This window comes from Bufo bufo, chromosome 1, assembly GCF_905171765.1.
Source record: "Bufo bufo chromosome 1, aBufBuf1.1, whole genome shotgun sequence".
NCBI lineage: Eukaryota > Metazoa > Chordata > Amphibia > Anura > Bufonidae > Bufo > Bufo bufo.
Window position 1 is genome coordinate 807,748,093 of NC_053389.1, and position 26,296 is coordinate 807,774,388.

Sequence of the window (26,296 nt, forward strand, 5' to 3'; positions counted from 1 at the left end):
ATGCATTGCCTGTTAGTGTATTACACAGAGTAATACACGAACAGGTTGGCCAGGAGACGGGCCTGGGGCTGGATCTCCTCGGCTTCCATAGAAGTCAGGTCCTTATGCCTTAGCAAGGCATCGGGTTGCCTTCTCAACCATCTCTGCGTTGACAAGGACCCGATGGGCTCCTTCACTGACCGCAAACCCCTTCTATCCGCAGTCAGCGCTGACCATGGCATAGAAGGGGTTAATCCGCCGGCATCGGCTTTTATAGCAGGGGCCCGGCTCTCAGTTACTGCCGGTCCTCTGCAGTTATTGGGCGGGCACCGCTCTGGTCACCATTACATAATAGTAGGTCAAAATGCGACAAGTCACTTGCCGCAATGACGTACTATTACGTCATGGGTCAGGAAGGGGTTAATCTTGTGGTCCAACGTTTCTTGAAAAGGTTTACTGTCCCTCTCAAGAAAGCTGTGCAATCATTTCAGCCATTCCTACGTGGCAAGAAATTGGACTTTCAGCGTCACAGCGGTCTGCCGTTACACCACATGATCGGTGACGTGCCAACCCGCTGGACACTGCACATACTAGAAAGGCGGACCAAGTTGTCCCGTGCCAGTGTCCAAAACATCACCTTTGTTAAAATGACCATCTTGCCACTTTTACTGTCTGCCTGCCTGCCGACCATCATGTTCCTTACGATGAATGCACCTGCTGCTGCTGTCATCATGCCACGGCCACCATCATGGAACTTCTGCCATCTGCCTGCCAACATGTATCATATAACATCTGCTGTTGTTTTTGCCACCCACCACCACTACTGCCACCACTAATAAAACTTTGCATCTGTCTCTAATACTGCTACTATCACCCATAAAAAGCTGATCTACTGTCATGCCAGGTTGCTACCGCTGCTACTCATGTTGCAGCCACATACCGCTAATACCTTACCTAGCCTTAATCCACTCTAATTATGCTGCATATTATACTCCAGAGCTGCACTCACTATTCTGCTGGTGGAGTCATTGTGTACATACATTACATTACTTATCCTGTACTGATCCTGAGTTACATCCTGTATTATACTCTAGAGCTGCACTCACTATTCTGCTTGTGAAGTCACTGTGTACATACATTACATTACTTATCCTGTACTGATCCTGAGTTACATCCTGTATTATACTCCAGAGCTACACTCACTATTCTGCTGGTGCAGTCACTGTGTACATACATTACTTATCCTGTACTGATCCTGAGTTACATCCTGTATTATACTCCAGAGCTGCACTCACTATTCTGCTGGTGGAGTCACTGTGTGCATACATTACATTACTTATCCTGTACTGATCCTGAGTTACATCCTGTATTATACTCCAGAGCTGCACTCACTATTCTGCAGCTGGATGGAGGAATTGAGGCTCTGTAAAGGGTAGATGAGAGGCAGCGAGTACTTGTAGTTCTCAGGAATTGTGAACATAGGAATGATCTTGCTCGCGTCCGCGCTGCGTTGGCAGGATTGTCCCAGGTGTACATTTAGAAATGCCACAAGGATAGTACAAATAAGTGAATGCTGGGAGTAGTAGTCAATCATTGTTAATGAGGAATCTGAAACTGCTTTGTGCTGGTCAGTACCTGGCGCTGTGGCTTAGTTGGTTAAAGCGCCTGTCTAGTAAACAGGAGATCCTGAGTTCGAATCTCAGCAGTGCCTTGTATTTGTTACTTTATACGATTTTATTAGAATTTGATTTATTACATTTATTGTCCAGAAATCCCAGATCATTTATAGCAGAACACTGATCTCTGCTGGGGAGAGGCGGAAGTGCAGCCGGGGATTTGCTTCTCATCTGTTTTCTACATCATTATAGTGGACTCCACGTAATACCGCATCTCACCTGCAGTAGTCTCACAGCAATAACAGCTCGTCACCGCGGCTTTTTCCGAACCCACCCGGGCTATGCAGCCTTCTTGACATCACCATGTAGCCCCTGCCTCAAAGGAGGATTGGACAAACCCTTTAAGGGAATGTGTCGGCAGCATTGTTTAAATTACTTTTTTATATTAAAGGGATTGGCCACTATATAAGTACTTTCCACTATATAGTGGGAGGTAGGGTAAAAAGAGTTTCCTAATATACTTTATTTAAAAAATGGCACGCTCCCTGCTCCGACTCTGTCTCTTCAACCAGCTTATTCCTGTCAGAGTCTAGGATGAGGCCTAGTGGCTAGAGATGAGCGAGCACCAAAGTATTCAGGTGTTCGGCCCAAACACATTGCTATATTGGCCGAGCACCCGAGTATAATTGAAGTCAATGGGAGACAACCAGGCACCAGAGTATTAGACTGATTCTTATGACAAGCTTATTAGTGTAGCCTTTTGCATGGAAAATTCACGACTAGAATATTCGCGATCTACACTAGGATGATATCTGACACTGGGAAATCTGGGTAATAACTCAGTGATAAAATCTGACACTGAGAAAGCTGGGTAATAACTCGCGATCTACACTGAGTGCGATTCCCAGCTCTCAAGAATGAGACCTTGTCTCCATCCGCCTAGATTCCATAAATAGAAACATAGAAACCTAGAATGTGTCGGCAGATAAGAACCATTTGGCCCATCTAGTCTGCCCAATATACTGAGTACTATGGATAGCCCCTGGCCCTATCTTATATGAAGGATGGCCTTATGCCTATCCCATGCATGCTTAAACTCCTTCACTGTATTTGCAGCTACCACTTCTGCAGGAAGGCTATTCCATGCATCCACTACTCTCTCAGTAAAGTAATACTTCCTGATATTACTTTTAAACCTTTGCCCCTCTAAATTAAAACTATGTCCTCTTGTAGCAGTTTTTCTTTTTAAATTTTCTCTCCTCTTTTACCGAGTTAATTCCCTTTATGTATTTAAATTTCTATCATATCCCCTCTGTCTCGCCTTTCTTCCAAGCTATACATGTTAAGGTCCTTTAATCTTTCCTGGTAAGTTTTATCCTGCAATCCATGTACTAGTTTAGTAGCTCTTCTCTGAACTCTCTCCAAAGTATCAATATCCTTCTGGAGATATGGTCTCCAGTACTGCGCACAATACTCCAAATGAGGTCTCACTAGTGCTCTGTAGAGCGGCATGAGCACCTCCCTCTGTCTACTGGTAATGCCTCTCCCTTTACACCCAAGCATTCTGCTAGCATTTCCTGCTGCTCTATGACATTGTCTGCCTACCTTTAAGTCTTCTGAAATAATGACCCCTAAATCCCTTTCCTCAGATACTGAGGTTAGGACTGTATCACTGATTTTATATTCTGCTCTTGGGTTTTTACGCCCCAGGTGCATTATCTTCCACTTATCAACATTAAATTTTAGTTGCCAGTTTTTTGACCATTCCTCTAGTTTTCCTAAATTCTTTTCCATTTGGTGTATCCCTCCAGGAACATCAACCCTGTTACAAATCTTTGTGTCATCAGTAAAAAGACACACCTTACCATCGAGGCCTTCTGCAATTTCACTGATAAAGATATTAAATAATATGGGTCCCAGAACAGATCCCTGAGGTACCCCACTGGTAACAAGACCATGGTCTGAATATATTCCATTGACTACAACCCTCTGTTATCTGTCCCTCAGCCACTGCCTAATCCATTCAACAATATGGGAGTCCAAGCTCAAAGACTGCACTTTATTGAGAAGCCTTCTATGTGGGACAGTATCAAAAGCCTTATTAAAGTCTAGATAATCGATGTCTACTGCACCTCGGCCATCTATTATTTTAGTCACCCAATCAAAAAAATCTATAAGATTAGTTTGACATGATCTCCCTGAAGTAAACCCATGCTGTTTTTCATCTTTGAATCCATGGGATTTTAGATGTTCTACAATCCTCTCCTTAAGTATGGTTTCCATTAATCTCCCCACTATTGATGTCAGGCTTACTGGCCTATAGTTGCCGGATTCATCCCTACTACCTTTCTTGTGAATGGGCACATTTGCTAATTTCCAATCTTCTGGGACGACTCCTGTTGCCAGTGATTGGTTAAATAAATCTGTTAATGGTTTTGCTAGTTCACCGCTGAGCTCTTTTAATAGCTTTGGGTGCATCCCATCAGGCCCCTGTGACTTATTTGTATTAATTTTACTAATTTGTCATATAGGTGCGATTCCCAGCTGTCAAGAATGAGACCCTGTCTCCATCCGCCTATATTCCATAGATGTCCTATTGGTGCGAGTCCCAGCTCTCAAGAATGAGGACCTGTCTCCATCTGCTGATTTGCAATAGATGTCTGACAGCTGCAGGTACCACCTCTGGAGAATAAGGCTCTGTCTCCGTCTGCTGATATGTCATAGATGTCCTATAGGTATGGGTGCCACTTCTTGAGGATAACGACCTGTCTCCTTATGCCGATTTGCCATAGATGTCCTATTGTTGTGGGTCCCACCTCTCGAGAATGAGGCCCTGTCTCCTGCTGATTTGCTATAGATGTCCTATAGGGGTGGGTCCCACCTCTCAAAAATGAGGCCCTGTCTCTTTCTGCCAATATAACACATATGTCCTATAGGTGCAAATCCCACCTCTAGAGAATGACGCCGTGTCTGCTGGCGATTTCCTATAGATGTCCTATAGGGGTAGGTGCCACCTCTTGAGAATGAGGCCCTGTCTCCATTCGCTGATTTAACCATAGATGTCCTATAGGGGTGGCTCCTACCTTTTGAGAATGAGGCCCTGTCTCCATCTGCCGATATACCACAGATGTCATTTAGGTGTGGATACCACTTCTGAAGAATGAGGACCTGTCTCCTTACGGCAATTTGACATAGATGTACTATAGGTGTGGGTGCCACCTCTTGAGAATGACGCCCTGTCTCCTGGTGATTTGCTATAGATGTCCTATAGGGGTGGGTGCCACCTCTCGAGAATGAGGCCCTGTGTCCATCTGCCAATATACCACAGATGTCATACAGGTGTGAGTGCCACCTCTTGAGAATAAGGACCTGTCTCTTTACACCGATTTGCCATAGATGTCATATAGGTGTGGGTCCCACCTCTCGAGAATGATGATACCACACTGGTAATCCAACCTGCAGGTCTCTCACTGTTGCAAACTCCCATCATGATCTAATAGCTGTATAATGGGAGTAGACGTTATGCAATAGCTGGAGAACCTCAACCTGGGGAGCATTCAATGCCTCTGGCAGACCTCTAGGCCATCACAGAAATTGATCTGCACCGCAATTTGGGTTCCACTGGGCTGACAGAGGGTGCCTCCTTCTCTTACACTCCTAAGTTCACTATTGAACATGGATCGGGGAAGCCACCCCATACCGACAGTGAGAATTGATCAGTGTGATCGAGAAGGGTACCGCTGCCCCTTTAAGATCCATTGAAAGATCCATGCCTTTTTGGAAATGTATTAGAATGTGAAATGACATTGCTAAGCAGGGAAGCTGGTAAATATCAATTCTACAATGTAATTTCATTATGTATGATTTGCCCACCGGAACCAGGTAAGATATACAGTGGCGGAAATAATTATTTGACCCCTCACTGATTTTGTAAGTTTCTCCAATGACAAAGAAATGAAAAGTCTCAGAACAGTATCATTTCAATGGTAGGTTTATTGTAACAGTGGCAGATAGCACATCAAAAGGAAAATCGAAAAAATAACTTTAAATAAAAGATAGCAACTGATTTGCATTTCATTGAGTGAAATAAGTATTTGAACCCCTACCAACCATTAAGAGTTCTGGCTCCAACAGAGTGGTTAGACACTTCTACTCAATTAGTCACCCTCATTAAGGACACCTGTCTTAACTAGTCAGCTGTATAAAAGACACCTGTCCACAGAATCAATCAATCAAGCAGACTCCAAACTCTCCAACATGGGAAAGACCAAAGAGCTGTCCAAGGATGTCAGAGACAAAATTGTAGACCTGCACAAGGCTGGAATGGGCTACAAAACCATTAGCAAGAAGCTGGGAGAGAAGGTGACAACTGTTGGTGCGATTGTTCGAAAATGGAAGGAGCACAAAATGACCATCAATCGACCTCGCTCTGGGGCTCCACGCAAGATCTCACCTCGTGGGGTGTCAATGGTTCTGAGAAAGGTGAAAAAGCATCCTAGAACTACACGGGAGGAGTTAGTTAATGACCTCAAATTAGCAGGGACCACAGTCACCAAGAAAACCATTGGAAACACATTACACCGCAATGGATTAAAATCCTGCAGGGCTCGCAAGGTCCCCCTGCTCAGGAAGGCACATGTGCAGGCCCGTCTGAAGTTTGCCAATGAACACCTGAATGATTCAGAGAGTGACTGGGAGAAGGTGCTGTGGTCTGATGAGACCAAAATAGAGCTCTTTGGCATTAACTCAACTCGCTGTGTTTGGAGGAAGAAAAATGCTGCCTATGACCCCCAAAACACCATCCCCACCGTCAAGCATGGGGGTGGAAACATTTTGCTTTGGGGGTGTTTTTCTGCTAAGGGCACAGGACAACTTATTCGCATAAACGGGAAAATGGACGGAGCCATGTATCGTGAAATCCTGAGCGACAACCTCCTTCCCTCTGCCAGGAAACTGAAAATGGGTCGTGGATGGGTGTTCCAGCACGACAATGACCCAAAACATACAGCAAAGGCAACAAAGGAGTGGCTCAAGAAGAAGCACATTAAGGTCATGGAGTGGCCTAGTCAGTCTCCGGACCTTAATCCAATCGAAAACCTATGGAGGGAGCTCAAGCTCAGAGTTGCACAGAGACAGCCTCGAAACCTTAGGGATTTAGAGATGATCTGCAAAGAGGAGTGGACCAACATTCCTCCTAAAATGTGCGCAAACTTGGTCATCAATTACAAGAAACGTTTGACCTCTGTGCTTGCAAACAAGGGTTTTTCCACCAAGTATTAAGTCTTTTTTTGTTAGAGGGTTCAAATACTTATTTCACTCAATGAAATGCAAATCAGTTGCTATCTTTTATTTAAAGTTATTTTTTCGATTTTCCTTTTGATGTGCTATCTGCCACTGTTACAATAAACCTACCATTGAAATGATACTGTTCTGAGACTTTTCATTTCTTTGTCATTGGACAAACTTACAAAATCAGTGAGGGGTCAAATAATTATTTCCGCCACTGTACATAACGTGCGGCTAAGAAAACGAGTTCTAATACTGCCTATGGGCTTTCTGTTGGAGGTGCTTTGTAGCTGGCCCTCATATTTGCTCATACTAGTGTAGTCTCACATACTCAACAGGGATTCTTTATATCTAAGTGGGGATTGTTCTAATATTGCCAGTTTTTTTGTGGCATTCATGTTCCCCCTGTACTAGGATCAGGCATACCCTCTATCTGGCAAATGAGCTGCTTGTCGTAGCGCTTGTCTGCATTGCTGCTGCTAATATTATTATTCTTTCATGTCTTTTGTAATGTTAATTACTTAATAAAATTTGTAAGTAAACATAGACATGTAACACATTCCCAGATAGCTCCCGTCTGAGTGCATATTATTAGGCAAATGGCACTCAGACTACACAAATACAGTAGAATCGCCATGGAGCCAAAGTCTTTACTTTCACATAGTCTTTTGTTATCCGATTGGGCTCCATGGCATAACAATCTGGGGTATCACTGTTCAAATCGGGCAAGTACCAAATGTCTTAAATAACCGAAATACATTGTTGCAACAAAGTATCAGCCAGAGTGTAACTGTAACAGGGATAAACAGAGGAGCCCCCCCCCTCCGAGCCAATCAGGACGTTGCTTTCATTTTTTACGGGCCAATGAGACATGAAAGCCGGAACCTTAATGGTTGCTATGGAGAAATCCAGCGCTCATGCCTTGCCCCTTACAACCATCACTCCGTGACACAGCGACCACCAAATGTTGCATGACTTTACAGCGAGCGCTAAGCAACGCTGCCCATTGAAATTGTCTGAAAAAACTGCACAACTTTTATGATAATCACTAGAGGGCGCCATGACATTTTGCACTAAGGGGCTCATATGGCCACAACTGGCGTCAGCAATAAAACTAATGCCGGATTTAAGCTACTGCCCTTCTGTGCTGCAGAGACAGAAGTGTCCTAAAGAAGCCGCTCTGCTGCAAGTCCCTGTAGAAACGAATGCCCTTTTATAAGATGGCCGAATATACTTCACAGTCATATAACAGGAATCATGCCCTTCTCTAATATGGCGGAAGGACGCTGTGACCTAAGGATGCCCTCTTGTAATATGGCCGAATGGTCAGTGCAGCGACGTAATGCCCTTTACTGACGTCAACGCGTAAAGACTATATGCAAATCGCAAGTCGCAGTGCATTATGGGCAAAATTCGCGATTAGAATATTCGCGATCTACACTAGGATAATATCTGACACTGGGAAATCAGGGGAATAACTTGCGATCTACACTGAGTTATTACCCACCTTTCCCAGTGTCAGATATCATCCTAGTGTAGATCGCGAATATTCTAATCGCGAATTTCCCATGCAAAAAGCTACACTAATAATCTTGTCATAAGAATGAGCTATGAACAGCGCCCTCTATTGGTTTCATAGTCTTCTGACAAGAATATTAGACTTGTCATAAGACTGTAAAACCAATAGAGGGCGCTGTTCATAACTCCATAGCACCATTTATTGGTTTTCAAAGTCTTTCAAAGCTGAAAAACAAGGCAGATTCTGCTCATTTGCATGTCTTTCCCATGAGCCCATGTTTATGCAAATGAGTTTTTACATGACAAAACTGTATAGAAAGGTTATTGAATATTATGTTAGGACAATTGGAAAACTTTTTGTGACCCTAATGATAAAGATCTAGGTGTGCAGGTCCATTCAATCCATTTTTAATAGATGCAAAATAACTGAGAGGTTTAATGGCTCTTAGTCAGATCAGTGTTGATTTGGTGTATCTCATAGTGAAAAAGTCAGTTGTTGTATGGTATGTTGGCTGTTATCTGTCTTATGGATAGATTGGTGGCTTGTACGTACCTGGTTTTTGGCATGTAGTCTTTGTTTGGTTGTCTATTGTATGCTATACATAATATAAGTCTATGACACATCCAGCTATCCTTGTAATACTGTTCAAAACAGTTTTTAAGGGGTTTCTATCAATTTCTAACCTTCTTTTATTAACCAGACACTCTCTTTTCTTCCAAGTAGGGGGTGACTGATTGACTTCCATTGTATTAAATTGTGTTCAAGCACCTGAATTATTCGAGCATGCTCGCTCATTACTACTAGTGGCCAGTGTGACCATTGCAGGGTTGTGTATATTTTTTTTAAATACAGAAAGTAACATGGAAAAAATGAAAAAACGAAAGAAAAATTCTTAAAATGATGTTTAATATAAAAACACAATTTAAACAATAGCTAATTTTCTGATGACACATTCCCTTTAAAGAGGTATTCCCATTTAGACATTTATATGTACAAGAGGTGCTGGTCTCACGTCTGGAGAATGAGACCCTGTCTCCATCCTCCTAGATTCCATAGATGTCCTATTGGTGCGAGTCCCAGCTCTCAAGAATGAGACCCTGTCTCCATCCACCTAGATTCCATAGATGTCCTATTGGTGCGAGTCCCAGCTCTCAAGAATGAGGCCCAGTCTCCATCTGCTGATTTGCCATAGATGTCTGACAGCTGCAGGTACCACCTCTGGAGAATGAGGCTCTGTCTCCGTCTGCTGATATGTCATAGATGTCCTATAGGTAGGAGTGCCACTTCTTGAGAATAACGACCTGTCTTCTTACACCGATTTGCTATAGATGTCCTATTGTTGTGGGTCCCACCTCTTGAGAATGAGGAACTGTCTCCTGGTGATTTGCTATAGATGCCCTATAGGGGTGGGAGCCACCTCTTGAGAATGAGGCCCTGTCTCTATCTGCCAATATACCACAGATGTCCTATAGGTGCGAGTCCCACCTCTCGAGAATTATGCCCTGTCTCCTGGTGATTTGCTATAGATGTCCTATAAGGGTAGGTGCCACCTCTTGAGAATTATGCCCTGTCTCCTGGTGATTTGCTATAGATGTCCTATAAGGGTGAGTCCCACTTCTTGAGAATGAGGCCCTGTCTCTATCTGCCGATATACCACAGATGTCATACAGCTGTGGATACCACTTCTGAAGAATGAGGACCTGTCTCCTTACGCCAATTTGACATAGATGTCCTATAGGTGTGGGTGCCACCTCTTGAGAATGACGCCCTGTCTCCTGGTGATTTGCTATAGATGTCCTATAGGTGCGAGTCCCACCTCTCGAGAAGGAGGCCCTGTCTCCATCTGCTGATATACCACATATGTCATACAGGTTTGGGTGCCACCTCTTAAGAATAAGGACCTGTTTTCTTATGCCGATTTGCCATAGATGTCATATAGGTGTGGGTCCCACCTCTCGAGAATGATGATACCACACTGGTAATCTCCAACCTGCGGCTCTCCCACTGTTGCAAACTCCCATCATGATCTGATAGCTTTATAATGGGAGTAGAAGTTATGCAATAGCTGAAGAACCTCAACCTCGGGAGCATTAGATGCCTCTGGCAGACCTCTAGGCCATCACAGAAATTGATCTGCACCGGAATTTGGGTTCCAATGGGCTGACAGAGGTTGCCTTCTTCTCTTAGACTCCTAAGCTCACTATTAAACATGGATCGGGGAAGCCACCTCATACCGACAGTGAGAAGTGATCAGGGTGATCGAGAAGGGTACCGCTGCCCCTTAAAAATCCATTAAAAGATCCATGCCTTATTGGAAATGTATTAGGATGTGAAATGGCTTCGCTAAGCAGGGAAGCGGTTAAATATCAATTCCCCAATGTAATTTCATTATGTATGATTCGCCAGCAGAGTACAGACTGCCATAAAACAGCCTCACACTCTGCATGTGAATACCTGCGTACCGGTTGTGTAGCGTCAGCCCCCCCCCCCCCCATGGGCTGCTACTAAAGGGCCCTTTGGTGGAGAGTTATCAAAATTTACCAAAGGGATAATCAAAGGAGCCCCCTTCCTCGGAGCCAATCAGGACGTTGCTTTTTTTTTGTTACGGGCCAATGAGACATGAATGCCGTCACCTTAATGGTTGCTATGGAGAAATCCAGCGCTCATGCCTTGCCCCTTACAACCATCACTCCGTGACACAGTGACCACCAAATGTGGCATGACTTCACAGCGAGCGCTAAGGGCAACGCTGCCCATTGAAATTGTCTGAAAAATTGCAGAACTTTTGTGATAATCACTAGAGGGCGCCATGACATTTTGCACTAAGGGGCTCATATGGCCGCACCTGGCGTCAGCAATAAAACGAATGCCGGATTTAAGCTACTGCCCTTCGGTGCTGCAGAGACAGAAGTGTCCTAAAGAAGCCGCTCTGCTGCAAGTCCCTATAGAAACGAATGCCCTTTTATAAGATGGCCGAATATACTTCACAGTCACATAACAGGAATAATGCCCTTCTCTAATATGGCGGAAGGACGCTGTGACCTAGGGATGCCCTCTTGTAATATGGCCGAATGGTCAGTGCAGCGACGTAATGCTCTTTACTGACGTCAACGCGTAAAGACTATATGCAAATCACAAGTCGCAGTGCATTATGGGCGAAGCGATTGCTGAGCAAAATGAAACGTTTTCAATAGGTCTTTATTAGCCGAGTGAGGAGACAGAGAGTGACGGTTTGTAACGTTGGTGACCGAGGCGTCACGTGACCACAGCCCGCGCTCATTGTGATGCTATCGTACAGCGGTGAGAGCGAAGCGGTGTCCTCGCCCTGAGGTCGGTGAAGAGCGCAGGACGGGCGGCGGCTGCTGGGAGCGGTGTGGGGGTATTGTCAGTGAGGTCAATCCTTACCTGTTCCTCCTCTGGGAGAAACAGACATGATGAATGGAGGAGGCTGAGTGTGTGATTACACCGAACTCCGACACTGCCCTGAACCGACAACTCGGGGTGTGTGACATTCTGAGCCCAAGCCTGCTGGCGATCATATCTGTGTGTAAAAGAGCAGAGGAAGGGGGTGTTGTCATGGTTCCTGTCTCGCAGACTGTGGGGTTAGTGTAATAGAAATGTCTCCTGTGAATGGACTTTACAGGGACTGTGCTTCAGACCTGCTGTGGGGTCTGTGCTTTCCTCCTGGATCATGTGACCAGACAGGGCCGCTGATAGAAATCATGGGGCCCCCTTCAGCTCCACCCCCTGATCCCTCCTTCAGCCACACCCCTGGCCCCGCCCTTGGCCCCTCCCCAGACGCCGCCTTGAAACAACATGCAGATTTGTCTACAAGTGATATTTATGGCGCTGGGGGGTCGTCTGTGAATGGCGCTGTTATGGAGGGGATCTGTGAATGGCACTGTTATGGAGGGGATCTGTGAATGGCACTTTTATGGAGGGGATCTGTGGATGGCATTGTTATGGAGGGGATCTGTGGATGGCACTGTTATGGAGGGGATCTGTGGATGGCACTGTTATGGAGGGGATCTGTGGATGGCACTGTTATGGAGGGGATCTGTGGATGGCACTGTTATGGAGGGGATCTGTGGATGGCACTGTTATGGAGAGGATCTGTGGATGGCACTGTTATGGAGGGGATCTGTGGATGGCACTGTTATGGAGGGGATCTGTGGATGGCACTGTTATGGGGGGATCTGTGGATGGCACTGTTATGGGGGGATCTGTGGATGGCACTGTTATAGAGGGGGATCTGTGGATGACACATACCGTATATAGCATCTTATGCTATGTGTCATCCACAGATACCCCTCCATAACAGTGCCATTCACAGATACCCTCCATAACAGTGCCATCCACAGATCCCCCCCATAACAGTCATCCACAGATCCCCCCATAACAGTGTCATCCACAGATCCCCCCATAACAGTGTCATCCACAGATCCCCCTCCATAATGGTGCCATCCACAGATCCCCCCCATAAGTGTCATCCACAGACCCCCTGGCCCCCCCCATAAGTGTCATCCACATGACAGACCCCCCCCCCCCCATAACAGTGCCATCCACGGATCCCCCGCCCTCCCTATAACAGTGCCGTCATGACGTCATCCATATAGATCCCCCCCGCCACTCACAGTAGTATACATTAATAAATCGGTGCAGCCGTGCAGGCTGCAGACAGTAACTTTAATTTTAGCACAGGCACAGCGCTCATCTCTTTACTAAAATACTACCTTACATTCAGCTCCTGCCTCCTCCCTCCACCCTCCAGCCTCCAGTAACAAGTGCGGGCGGCAGCGCTCACTCACTGACGTCACGCGCCTGCGCCGCCTAGTGGGAGGAGCAGGCGTGTGACGTCAGTGAGTGAGCGCCGCCCCCACACTGCCTGCTGTTACTGGAGCCAGCCCACTGACAGCAAAAAAATTAAAATGGCTCGGGAGTCGGCAGCCCGGGCCCCCCTGCCAGCCGGGCCCGGTACAACTGGGCCAGCTGTACTGGCCTATCAGCGGCCCTGTGACCAGATAATGGGGTGTGTGCTTTTCTCCTGGATCATGTGACCAGATAATGGGGTGCTTTCCTCCTGGATCAAAGAGGGAGATCCCATTAGGCAGACAGCTGGCCGGTTAGCTCAGTTGGTTAGAGCGTGGTGCTAATAACGCCAAGGTCGCGGGTTCGATCCCCGTACGGGCCATTGGTTTTCTGTTTTCTTTTAAAGGGGTTATCCAGGTTCAGAGCTTAAACCAGAAATGCCCCCATTTTCAGGCCCCCCCTGATATGAGCATTGGAGCATTTTATACTCCGATGCTCTCGCTTGCCCTGCGCTGTATATTTTTTTACACTGCTAGATAGAGGCTTCTGCCTAGCAATCTTTCCGGCAACGTCACTGCTCTAATGGGCAGGCTTTAGCACTGCCCTAGCCGTTTTACAAGCTGGCCCATTAGTGGTACTATTATGTCATGGGTCAAGAAGGGGTTAATCTTGTGGTCCAACATTTCTTGAAAAAGTTTACTGTCCCTCTCACAGTTCTGGTAAAGTCAAGAAAGCTGAGCAACCATTTCAGCCATTCCTACGTGGCACGAAATTCTCTCCTGGACTTTCAGCGTCACAGCGGTCTGCCGTTACACCACATGATCGGTGACGTGCCAACTCGCTGCACATACTAGAAAGGCGGACCAAGTTGTCCAGTGCCAGTGTCCAAAACATCACCTTTGTTAAAATGACCATCTTGCCACTTTTACTGTCTGCCTGCCTACTATGTTTTGCCTGTCGACCATCATGTTCCTTACGATGACTGCACCTGCTGCTGCTGTCATCATGCCACGGCCACCATCATGGAACCTCTGCCATCTGCCTGCCAACATGTAAAATATAACATCTGCTGCTGTTTTTGCCACCCACCACCACTGCAGTAACCACTCCGTGGTGATGGTCCCCTACTGCCACCACTATTAACACTTTGCATCTGTCTCTACTACTGCTACCATCACCCATAAAAAGCTGATCTACTGCAATCCCAGGTTGCTACCGCTGCTACTCATGTTGCAGCCACATACCGCTAATACCTTACCTAGCCTTAAACCACTCTAATTATGCTGCTTATTATACTCCAGAGCTGCACACACTATTCTGCTATTGGAGTCACTGTGTACATACATTACTTATCCTGTACTTATCCTGTGTTATATACTGGATTATACTCCAGAGCTGCACTTACTATTCTGCTGGTGCAGTCACTGTGTACATACATTACTCATCCTGCACTGATTCTGAGTTACATCCTGTATTATACTCTAGAGCTGCACTTACTATTCTGCTGGTGCAGTCACTTTAGAAAAGGCTCATCCATTGCTTTATTATAACTGCACATGTGCTGCTTTTCCTAATTAGAGCCGCGCATGCCCAGTCTGCCCCTGCCACGCTCCCCGCTCCGAATTGTCTCTAAAAGCGGCTTATTCCTGTCAGAGTTCAGAGCGGGAAGAAAAGTAAGAGCGTGTGTCGGGGATCAGGCCTAGCAGCTAGTGATGAGCAAGCAACAAAGTATCCAGGTGTTCGGCCCCAAAAAAATTCTATATTCATGTGCTCAGCCAAGCATCTGATTATTATAGAAATCAACCAGCAACCTCTTGCTAAGAAGAGAGTGGCTGGTTCATAATAAAAGGTTAAAAGCTGACAGACAATCTATTAAAATGGTTTGGAAACAGCATTACAAAGATAGCTGGATGCATCTTTGACTCTTATTATGTGCAATATACAATCACACAAAGGCTGTAAACCAAAAGCCAGATATGTGCAAGGCATCAATCTAGCCATGAAACAAACAACAGGCTTAATCAGCATACCTTACAATAGCAGCTTTATGCATGATGAGACAGCCACAACCAGCTCTCATCTGGTTAACAACCAGCAAACTTCAAAGCCATTTTGCGTACGATGGATGGCTTGGGTCGACCTGTACACCTAGATCAATATCATTAGGGCGACAAAAAGTTTTCCGATTGTCCTAACATAATATTCAATAACCTTTCTACACAGTTTTATCATGTAAAAACTCATTTGCATAAACATGGGCTTATGGGAAAAACATGCAAATGAGCCAAATCTGCCTTGTTTTTCAGCTGTTATAAGACTTTAAAAACCAATAGATGGCGCTATGGAGTTATGAACAGCGCACTCTATTTGTTTTACAGTCTTATGACAAGTCTAATATTCTTTTCAGAAGACTATGAAACCAATAGAGGGCGCTGTTCATAACTCAATAGCGCCCTCTATTGGTTTCATAGTGTTCTGACAAGAATATTAGACTTGTCATAAGACTGTAAAACCATTAGAGGGCGCTGTTCATAACTCTATAGTGCCATCTATTGGTTTTCATAGTCTTATGACAGCTTAAAAACAAGGCAGATTTTGCTCATTTGCATGTCTTTCCCATAAGCCCATGTTTATGCAAATGAGTTTTTACATGACAAAACTTTATAGAAAGGTTATTGAATATTATGTTAGGACAATCGGAAAACTTCTTGTCGCCCTAATGATATTGATCTAGGTGTGCAGGTCCACCCAAGCCATTCAACAAATGCAAAATGATTCAGAAGTTTACTAGTACTTAATTGGATTAGAGTTGGAGTATATTATAGTCCCATACATCTCATATATCATATCGCTTCTCGTTGTTTGGCTAAGATCAAGTGTATGTGTTTCTGATTTTGCACTTGGTTTTAGCTGAGGGTATTTGGGTACTTCTCCCCTCGGCCTTGTGGGATCGCCTGGGTTTATAGCCTGGGCTTCACCCACCTGCTGTTATTGGGTGGAGGACTTAGTCCCAGGGTAACGAGTTGCGATCCCCCGGCCTTCTGGTAGTTTTATACTCACCAGGACGTGCATCCTCGGTACGACGTTGCGACCATGGATGGCGATCCTGGCTCCGTGCCGGAGTATGCCAGACTGAAAAACTCAGTGAGGATTTTCCTCGCTGGAGGCGTCCTTATGGACAAAAAGACGGAGGCGTTGCGCTATGTTGTGGAGACGGTGTTGGGAGATCTTTTGCGGGTCTGGAAGCATGAGATTCTCGCCATCCAAGACTACCCCAAGCAAGCCATTTACGATGTTACTCTGGGGGGAGACGGCATTTTCCGTGATGCTTTAAAACAAGCTGAGAAAATAAAGGATCATCCCAGGCTTGGGCGTGCCCGCATCATTGAGCATGCTTTCGACGAGAAAAAGCTCGTTGTGATTAAGATGTATTCCCCTTATGTGGACCAGAAAGAGCTGGAGAAGTTTTTATCCTTGTACTTTAAGGAGGTCCAATTTATGGGGAAGGTTATGAACGAGTGTGGAATATGGACATCTAAATGGAAATTTTTAGTGACTTTTATTAAAGATGCCGCCTTTTCCTCTGGAATTAAATTACCACCTGCCCGTTTTAAACTAGGTCAAATTAATGGCGACCTCTTCTTTACGGGAATGCCTAATTTCTGCAAATTCTGTGGGGTATACGGACATACAAATGAGAATTGTGATGCCCAGTGCAGAAATTGTGGGAGCACTCAACACAGTAATAAAGAATGTCCCAATGCAAAAAAATTTACCTTTTGTCAGCGCACTGGGCATCTATACAGATTTTGTCCCCACAGAAAGGAAGAGCGACCTAAGACGCCCCCACAGGAGTCAGCTGACCAGACCCGCCCTCAAGGAGAGGAACAAGCAATGGAAGCAGAGGTAAGGCAGGAGACCGAGGCCCCTGATGCAAGTGATGCGGGGGCCGAGGCCGATGATATGGAGCAGGATTGCTCGGGTGATCCCACAGATGCGAAGGAGAGGCGGAATGCCAAGCGCAAAGCGGAGATAGTGGCAAGGCTTAAAAAGTCTGGAACTCCCCAAAAGAGCGGTCGTTCAGGGGAGTCCAGACAAACTCCGCAATCTGGGTCCCCTAAGCCTGATGACTATCCGGAAGAAGGTGTGTGGGAGATCCAAGGGAAAAAGAGGCGGGGAAAAAAAGGGCGTTCTCCGGATAGGGAGAAGGAGGAGCCGATGGAAACGTCCGGCCATCACAATCAGGCGGACGTGGCTCCTCCGGCTGCCTCCCCCCCGCCGGATAAGGTGGTTGGGGAGGCGAGTGCCTCCCTGGAGGCGTCCGATTCCCTGCCTTGTGCGCAGCCTTCCCCTGAGAGGCCTGGGACCTCCCAGAGCCAGGGGGGAGCAACGGATCCAGTCGGTGACCCACCCGACACAATCGATGAGGATCTAAATGGTCAAGGTATGGGGACCCAGGTGAAGCTATCAGAGGCTGGCTTGCCCGATTATCCGAGCATAACTGCAGGCTCCTGCCTGAGTGACGGAAGTTCCTCTCCGGAAGGCTCCCTTATAACGATTGGGTCGGAAGAGGGCGGGAATGGAAGTGTAAATGAGTTTTCTGGACATGCTGACTCCTCCTGATGAATATCATGGATACTGAAATAAAGGGAGTTTCCCTCAATGTGAGGGGCGTCAAGTCTAAACATAGACGGGTTGCTCTTTTTAATTTTTTAACCACAATGACAGCATCCGTGTTTTTCTTGCAGGAATGTGGCATTCCCCATACAAGCTCATACAAAAGCTATAAAGAAGATTGGCAACACGGACCATCCATCTGGTCTGGATCCAACGAGTCCAGGTCAGGTGGGGTCGCCATACTTTTTAAAGGGAACGTTTTAATTGATGATTTTAATGAAATTTTACCAGGTAGGATTTTATTGGTCAAAGCTTTTATCAATGGTATTAAATGGCAGTTTTTAAATTTTTATGGTTCTCCTGATAAGAACGAAAGAGCTGACATGCTAGAAATTTTATCTGTTTTTATCAACACCTCTGAACCATGTGTTGTTGCAGGAGATTTTAATTGTATTATGAAAGGGGAACGCCGGCAAACTTCATCTACCAGCAGGAATTATGACAAAACCTCTGGGATGTTGAAGAATCTGGTTGATGATTTTAAACTCCTTGACGTCTATAAAGAATGTAATAAAGATGCCCCAGAGGTTGCCGGCGTTACCTGGAGTAATGTTAACTGCAGTTCAAGAATAGATTTTATTTTTTGTAATGATCAGCTACTGCCTTTTAAATGTGAGCTTTTAACCAATGTTTTTTCAGACCACAAAATCTTATTATTTATTATTAAACATAATTTTATTAAGGTTCCTGGTAAAAAATCGTCTCTCTTAGACGATCCACAGACTATTATTGATTTTAAAAGTTTTTATATGAGATGTAAACGGGTAAGGAGTCCAAATATTTCTATTAGTAGCTGGTGGGAGAAAATGAAGAAAAAAATAAAAAGTTTTTTCATAAATAAAAGTACCCAGAAAGCAAGAGAGAAGAAGGACTCCTTTAAAGATCTCAATACCCGTTTACAAACCTTGTATAAATTCTGAGACAATGGTATGGATGTAAAGAATGATATAGAAAATCTTAGGAAAGAAATTACAAAATGTATAGAGCAAAAAGGAAAAGAATAAATTTTTAGATCCAGAGTTAAACACATAGAAAAGAACGAGAAATGCTCTAGATATTTCTTTAAAAAAAATTAATAATAAAAAAGAAGCTATTAATGAAATAGACGGAGTCAAGGAAATACAAGGCATTTTACATAAAGTACATTGTTTTTATTCTGAACTTTTTAATGTAAAGTCTGTGGATCAGTCTATTTTACAGGACTCACTGAAGGAGGTCACTGCGGTTTTAGATCCTGCCTTACAACAGATTTTATCCCGAGATTTAACGGAGCAGGAGGTTTTAGAGACAACAAAGAGTTTTAAGACGGGTAAGGTACCCGGCCCCGACGGTATACCCATAGAATTTTATGTTAAATTTTATGACCTTTTAAAAGATGATCTTTTTAGTCTTTTTAGTGAGGTTTTTTATTCAAATGTTTTAACTAAATCCTGGAGGAAGGGTGAGGTCTCCTTATTGTATAAGAAAGGTGATAAGGCAGATTTGAAGAATTGGAGACCAATAACCCTTCTTAACACAGACTATAAGATCATGGCAAAAATCTGCGCCAATAGGTTAAAAGGGGTAATTTCTAAAATTATTCATTTTAATCAAGTCTGTGGAATCCCAGGAAGAAGCATATGGGATAACCTGAACCTTATTAAAGATTGTATTGATGATACTAAGTCAAGAGAAGGTAAATTAGCCATTTTATCTATTGACTTCGAGAAGGCGTTTGATAGAGTATCTCATTTTTATCTTTTTAAGGTTTTAGAAAAAATGGGTATACCTGAGGGGTTTTTATTGTCTCTTAAAGCATTTTATAATAAATGCACAAGTAAAATGTTAATTAATGGGTTCAAGACACAGGAAGTAATTTTAGACTCCGGAGTGAAACAGGGGTGTCCCTTGTCCCCACTGCTTTTTATTTGCGCATTGGAGCCTCTCTTATGTAAGCTGTGAACAGATAAGGCGATACGCGGAGTGCCCTTGCCCGGTGGAAGGGGACTAGAGGCCAAAGCAGTGGGGTATATGGATGATGTGGCGGTTTTATTCAGGGACGCCCAATCACTCCGGAAAGCCTTAGAGCATGTTCAGTCCTTTTGTAGTGCTTCTGGTTTTAAAGCGAACTTTAACAAGAATAACATTTTAAATATTGGAAGTATGGTTTTACATGATATTAATATCCCTGTGTCTGATTTTATTACCATTTTAGGTGTCTCCTTCAGTGAGTCTAATAATGTTTTTTTTAGTTGGGGCATGGTGGAAAAGAAGGTAAATCAAAAAATAAACATGTGGAATATGAGGAAACTCACAATGGAGGGGAAAGTTTTAATTATTAAGATGATCATTCTTCCCCTTTTATTATACTTAAGTATGGTGTTTCCCCCTCCCATGAATATATTGAAGAAAATTAATAAAAGCTGTTTTACCTTCTTCTGGAATTCAAAAATGGAGAAGTTGAAAAGAGAAGACGTCATGAAAATCCAAGGAAAAGGCGGCAAAGATTTTCCAGATTTTAAGAGATTTTTATTGATAAAAATTTTTAGTTTCTGTTTTAATGCTCTTTTTAAAGAACACTATTGGTCTTATTATGTTCGTTTTGATACTGTTTTTTTTATGCGTAAGTTTAATTGGTTTAAAACTATTTTATCAGTTCCTTATGCTTTTAATTTGCCAGTAAGTTATAAGATTTTAGAAGAGATAGTGTCAACTTTTAATTTGAAGAAGAAAAATATAAATGAGCTTAAAAACAGCAAACAGTTAATAAAAGAAATAAAAATGAAGGAGATAACCTGTGATATAAAGAATTTTAGAGAAGATAAATGCAAAAAAATTTGGAAAATTATTAACATCTCTTATCTTTTTAATTCCCAGAAAGATTTGGCGTGGAATTGTGTTCATCAGTGTCTTCCATGCCGGGCATTCCAATACCGAAGAGGCTATGTAAGGTCTGCCATCTGTCCGAGGAATAATTGTCAACAAGAAGAGACAGTTCAACATCTACTGTGGTCATGTCCGTTTGCCCAGGAATTCTGGAGAAGAGTGCTCCCACTTTTAAGGAAGATGGCAGGCCGGAGAGATTTTACTTATGATATGATTTTATATGGTCTTTTGGAATGCCCAACAGCCTGCCAAGAGGCTGTGGCATGGAAGACGATGAACTGTGCAAAAGAAGCCCTCTGGAAGGCTAGAAATATTTTAGTTTTTAAAAGAGAGGTTTTATCCGTCAACGATGTTCTGGGGTTTTGTTTTAGTGAAATGTATATTTATCTTTTAATTGAGAAAAAAGTTAATACTGCGGTAGAAAATAAATGGTTTTTAAGTGAATGGAATTCTGTAATATAAGATAATTTTATTCATTTTAATGCCATTCTTTGATTATGTATTTATTTATTTTCTTCTGTATTTATGTGACAATTGTTAAAATTTTATAAATGCTTTTAATAAATATGGCGTCCCTGCAAAGGGATAGTCAACTTAAAAAATCTGTTCTTCAGTCCTGTAGAGCTACGCTCCAGGCTGTACTCCTTCAATGGCTTGCCATGGTTGTCGAGCGGAACGGAGAACCACACAGCAACCCTGGGTGGCGGAGCATGGGGGGAGTACCGAGAATCCCATGTGAAGCTACCTCTGAGCTCTGCTGGATCGATGCCATTTAGGTTGAGTTGTGTTGAAAGCCCAAAGTGCGAGTGCCCCGGGGGGTGGTGCCCCTGGGGTGCCTAAACTCACGGGTTCAGTCCGGCCCACTGAGTGATGGCACATTTGCACAGCACTTTTCTTTCTCACAATTTTAGCACACACCTCTATTTGCTCGGCTTCGGCCTTGAAGATACGAGGAATTCTTATAATTCCGGCCGAATGTCCGGGCCTTAAGGGCAAAACATTTTACTTATTTATTTTCTATGTCACTGTGTGCACTTTTACACGTTGTGTGTTCACTAGGATTTTCAAGGGTTGCGGCGCCCTAACGGGTACCCCCTCCTTGAGGTCTAGGGGGGGTGTGTGCGGCCATCTTGGTTCCTCACCCCCCTGCCAAACCCCTTGGGCTCTCCCTCCGGGGAGAGTCCAGACCTTGTTGAAGCTCCTGGCTGACGCCTTGGGTGGCAGCCTAGGCGAAAGCCGGGAGCATAAATGGGCGTACCCTTGGCTCCGGCTGAGGGTTGCCACTTGTCCCAGTCCCTTGCAGGAGCTTAACGGCCCCGGAGGGATTGGGAATGGTTTGTGGGGGGCTCTTCTCTTCGGAGAGGGGCTGCGATAGACCGCGACCCAGTGCACGATTTTTGTGTGGCACGCTGCACGATTTTGTTGCACGAGGTGAGAGCACGACTTTGGGCTTTCGATAAAAAAAAAATTGAGTATATCATAGTATAAAATGCAGCTATTGTATAGTATCTCATAGATAGATTAATGGCTTGTAAACACCTGGATTTTGGCATGCAGTGTATGTGTGGGTGTCTATTGTGTTTCACTTCAAATAACCCAAGGCTAGTAGATTCCCATTTCTGTTCTGATTTAAAATGTACTATTTATTTCATTCTTATTATAAAAGGTATAAAACGGGAAGAAAAATGGTTAAAAATGGAGTGCGGCTGGGCTCTGCGCCTAGGAATAATGTAAACTCATTTGTTAGTGAGTAGTGAGATGCTTTACCGACAGACACTTACCTCTATATAAACTCACCTAAAGAATTATTAGAAACACCTGTTCTATTTCTCATTAATGCAATTATCTCGTCAACCAATCACATAGCAGTTGCTTCAATGCATTTAGGGGGGTGCTCCTGGTCAAGACAATCTCCTGAACTCCAAACTGAATGTCAGAATGGGAAAGAAAAGGTGATTTAAGCAATTTTGAGCGTGGCATGGTTGTTGGTGCCAGACGGGCCGGTCTGAGCATTTCACAATCTGCTCAGTTACTGGGATTTTCACGCACAACCATTTCTAGGGTTTACAAAGAATGGTGTGAAAAGGGAAAAACATCCAGTATGCGGCAGTCCTGTGGGCAAAAATGGCTTGTGGATGCTAGAGGTCAGAGGAGAATGGGCCGACTGATTCAAGCTGATAGAAGAGCAACGTTGACTGAAATAACCACTCGTTACAACCGAGGTATGCAGCAAAGCATTTGTGAAGCCACAACATGCACAACCTTGAGGCGGATGGGCTACAACAGCAGAAGACCCCACCGTGTACCACTCATCTCCACTACAAATAGGAAAAAGAGGCTACAATTTGCACAAGCTCACCAAAATTGGACTGTTGAAGACTGGAAAAATGTTGCCTGGTCTGATGAGTCTCGATTTCTGTAGAAGAAGATAAAGAACTAGCTGACTGCCTCAATAAATATTTCTGTTCAGTTTTTACAAAGGAAAATGAAGGAGAAGGACCTCAGTTAGGAAAGAAGACTAATGAATCTTTTGATGCATGTGTCTTTACAGAGGAAGAGGTTCTAAGTCAGCTGTCTAAAATTAATACAAATAAGTCACAGGGGCCTGTTGGGATACACCCAAAGCTATTAAAAGAGCTCAGCGTTGAACTAGCAAAACCATTAACAGATTTATTTAACCAATCGCTGGCAACAGGAGTCGTCCCAGAAGATTGGAAATTAGCAAATGTTGTGCCCATTCACAAGAAAGGTAGTAGGGAGGAATCGGGCAACTATAGGCCAGTAAGCCTGACATCAATAGTGGGGAGATTAATGGAAACCATACTTAAGGAGAGGATTGTGGAACATCTAAAATCCCATGGATTGAAAGATGAAAAACAGCATGGGTTTACTTCAGGGAGATCATGTCAAACTAATCTTATTGATTTTTTCGATTGGGTGACTAAAATAATAGATGGAGGAGGTGCAGTAGACATCGCTTATCTAGACTTTAGTAAGGCTTTTGATACTGTCCCACATAGAAAGCTTATCAATAAAGTGCAGTCTTTGGGCTTGGACTCCCATATTGTTGAATGGATTAGGCAGTGGCTGAGGGACAGGCAACAGAGGGTTGTAGTCAATGGAGTATATTCAGACTAAGGTCTTGTTACCAGTGGGGTACCTCAGGGATCTGTTCTGGGACCCATATTGTTTAATATCTTTATCAGCGAAATTGCAGAAGGCCTCGATGGTAAGGTGTGTCTTTTTGCTGATGACACAAAGATTTGTAACAGGGTTGATGTTCCTGGAGGGATACACCAAATGGAAAAGGACTTAGGGAAACTAGAGGAATGGTCAAAAATATGGCAACTAAAATTTAATGTTGATAAGTGCAAGATAATGCACCTGGGACGTAAAAACCCAAGAGCAGAATATAAAATCAGTGATACAGTCCTAACCTCAGTATCTGAGGAAAGGGATTTAGGGGTCATTATTTCAGAAGACTTAAAGGTAGGCAGACAATGTCATAGAGCAGCAGGAAATGCTAGCAGAATGCTTGGGTGTATAGGGAGAGGAATTACCAGTAGAAAGAGGGAGGTGCTCATGCCGCTCTACAGAGCACTAGTGAGACCTCATTTGGAGTATTGTGCTCAGTACTGGAGACCATATCTCCAGAAGGATATTGATACTTTGGAGAGAGTTCAGAGAAGAGCTACTAAACTGGTACATGGATTGCAGGATAAAACTTACCAGGAAAGATTAAAGGACCTTAACATGTATAGCTTGGAAGAAAGACGAGACAGAGGGGATATGATAGAAACTTTTAAATACATAAAGGGAATCAACAAGGTAAAAGAGGAGAGAATATTTAAAAGAAGAAAAACTGCTACAAGAGGACATAGTCTTAAATTAGAGGGGCAAAGGTTTAAAAGTAATATCAGGAAGTATTACTTTACTGAGAGAGTAGTGGATGCATGGAATAGCCTTCCTGCAGAAGTGGTAGCTGAAAGTACAGTGGAGGAGTTTAAGCATGCATGGGATAGGCATAAGGCCATCCTTCATATAAGATAGGGCCAGGGGCTATCCATAGTATTTAGTATATTGGGCAGACTGGATGGGCCAAATGGTTCTTATCTGCCGACACATTCTATGTTTCTATGTTTCTAAGTGTCCTAAAGAAGCCGCTCTGCTGCAAGTCCCTATAGAAACGAATGCCCTTTTATAAGATGGCCGAATATACTTCTCAGTCACATAACAGGAATCATGCCCTTCTCTAATATGGCGGAAGGACGCTGTGACCTAGAGATGCCCTCTTGTAATATGGCCAAATGGTCAGTGCAGCGACGTAATGCCCTTTACTGACGTCAACGCGTAAAGACTATATGCAAATCACAAGTCGCAGTGCATTATGGGCGAAGCGATTGCTGAACAAAATGAAACGTTTTCAATAGGTCTTTATTAGCCGAGTCAGGAGAGAGAGAGTGTCGGTTTGTAACGTTGGCGACCGAGGCGTCACGTGACCGCAGCCCGCGCTCATTGTGACTCTATCGTACAGAGGTGAGAGCGATGCGGTGTCCTCGCCCTGAGGTCGATGAAGAGCGCGGGACGGGCGGCGGCTGCTGGGAGTGGTGTGGGGGTATTGTCAGTGAGGTCAATCCTTACCTGTTCCTCCTCTGGGAGAAACAGACATGATGAATGGAGGAGGCTGAGTGTGCGATTACACCGAACTCCGACACTGCCCTGAACCGACAACTTGGGGTGTGTGACATTCTGAGCCCAAGCCTGCTGGTGATCATATCAGTGTGTAAAAGAGCAGAGGAAGGGGGTGTTGTCATGGTTACTGTCTGACGACTGTGGGGTTAGTGTAATAGAAATGTCTCCTGTGAATGGTCATTACAGGGACTGTGTCTCAGACCTGCTGTGGGGTGTGTGCTTTCCTACTGAATCATGTGATCAGATTATGGGGATTGTGCATTATTTCTGGATCATGTGACCAGATAATGGGGATTGCGCTTTCCTCCTGGATCATGTGATCAGATAATGGGGTTGTGCTTTCCTCCTAGATCATGTGACCAGATAATAAAGTGGGAGATCCCATTAGGCAGACAGCTGGCCGGTTAGCTCAGTTGGTTAGAGCGTGGTGCTAATAACGCCAAGGTCGCGGGTTCGATCCCCGTACGGGCCATTGGTTTTCTTTTAAAGGGGTTGTCTGGGTTCAGAGCTAAAACCAGAAATACCACCGTTTTCAGGCCCTTATATTAGCATCGGAGCATTTCATACTCTGATGCTCTTGCTTGCCCTGCGCTGTATATTTTTTTACAGAGGCTTCCGCCTAGCAATGTTTCCGGCAACGTCACAGCTCTAATGGCCGGGCTTTAGCGCTGCCCTAGCCGTTTTACAAGCTGGCCCATTAGTGCTGGTGATATCACCGGGCTCACTGCTGGGTGGAAGCCTCCGCCTCACTTTACCTATGGAGTGCGGCCCGGCACATCACCTATCACATATTTCAGGTTAAGCGCTCAGCCTGTCTCCCCGCCAGCTACACGTTGGAAAGGTCGTGAGCACT

At 44.3% G+C, this 26,296-nt stretch overlaps 5 non-coding genes across 5 annotated transcripts; all 5 read left to right on the plus strand.

The window, feature by feature from the left end:
• Positions 1-1,616: 1,616 nt before the first annotated feature.
• TRNAT-AGU lies at positions 1,617-1,690 on the plus strand. Its single transcript has one exon. It is a non-coding gene; the product is annotated as a tRNA-Thr (tRNA).
• A 10,092-nt stretch (positions 1,691-11,782) lies between these two features.
• LOC120987455 lies at positions 11,783-11,918 on the plus strand. The gene has a single exon (XR_005776054.1). It is a non-coding gene; the product is annotated as a U8 small nucleolar RNA (small nucleolar RNA).
• A 1,599-nt stretch (positions 11,919-13,517) lies between these two features.
• TRNAI-AAU lies at positions 13,518-13,591 on the plus strand. Its single transcript has one exon. It is a non-coding gene; the product is annotated as a tRNA-Ile (tRNA).
• Positions 13,592-25,369: 11,778 nt separating this feature from the next.
• LOC120987461 lies at positions 25,370-25,505 on the plus strand. The gene has a single exon (XR_005776060.1). It is a non-coding gene; the product is annotated as a U8 small nucleolar RNA (small nucleolar RNA).
• Positions 25,506-25,841: 336 nt separating this feature from the next.
• TRNAI-AAU lies at positions 25,842-25,915 on the plus strand. Its single transcript has one exon. It is a non-coding gene; the product is annotated as a tRNA-Ile (tRNA).
• The last annotated feature ends 381 nt before the right edge of the window (positions 25,916-26,296 follow it).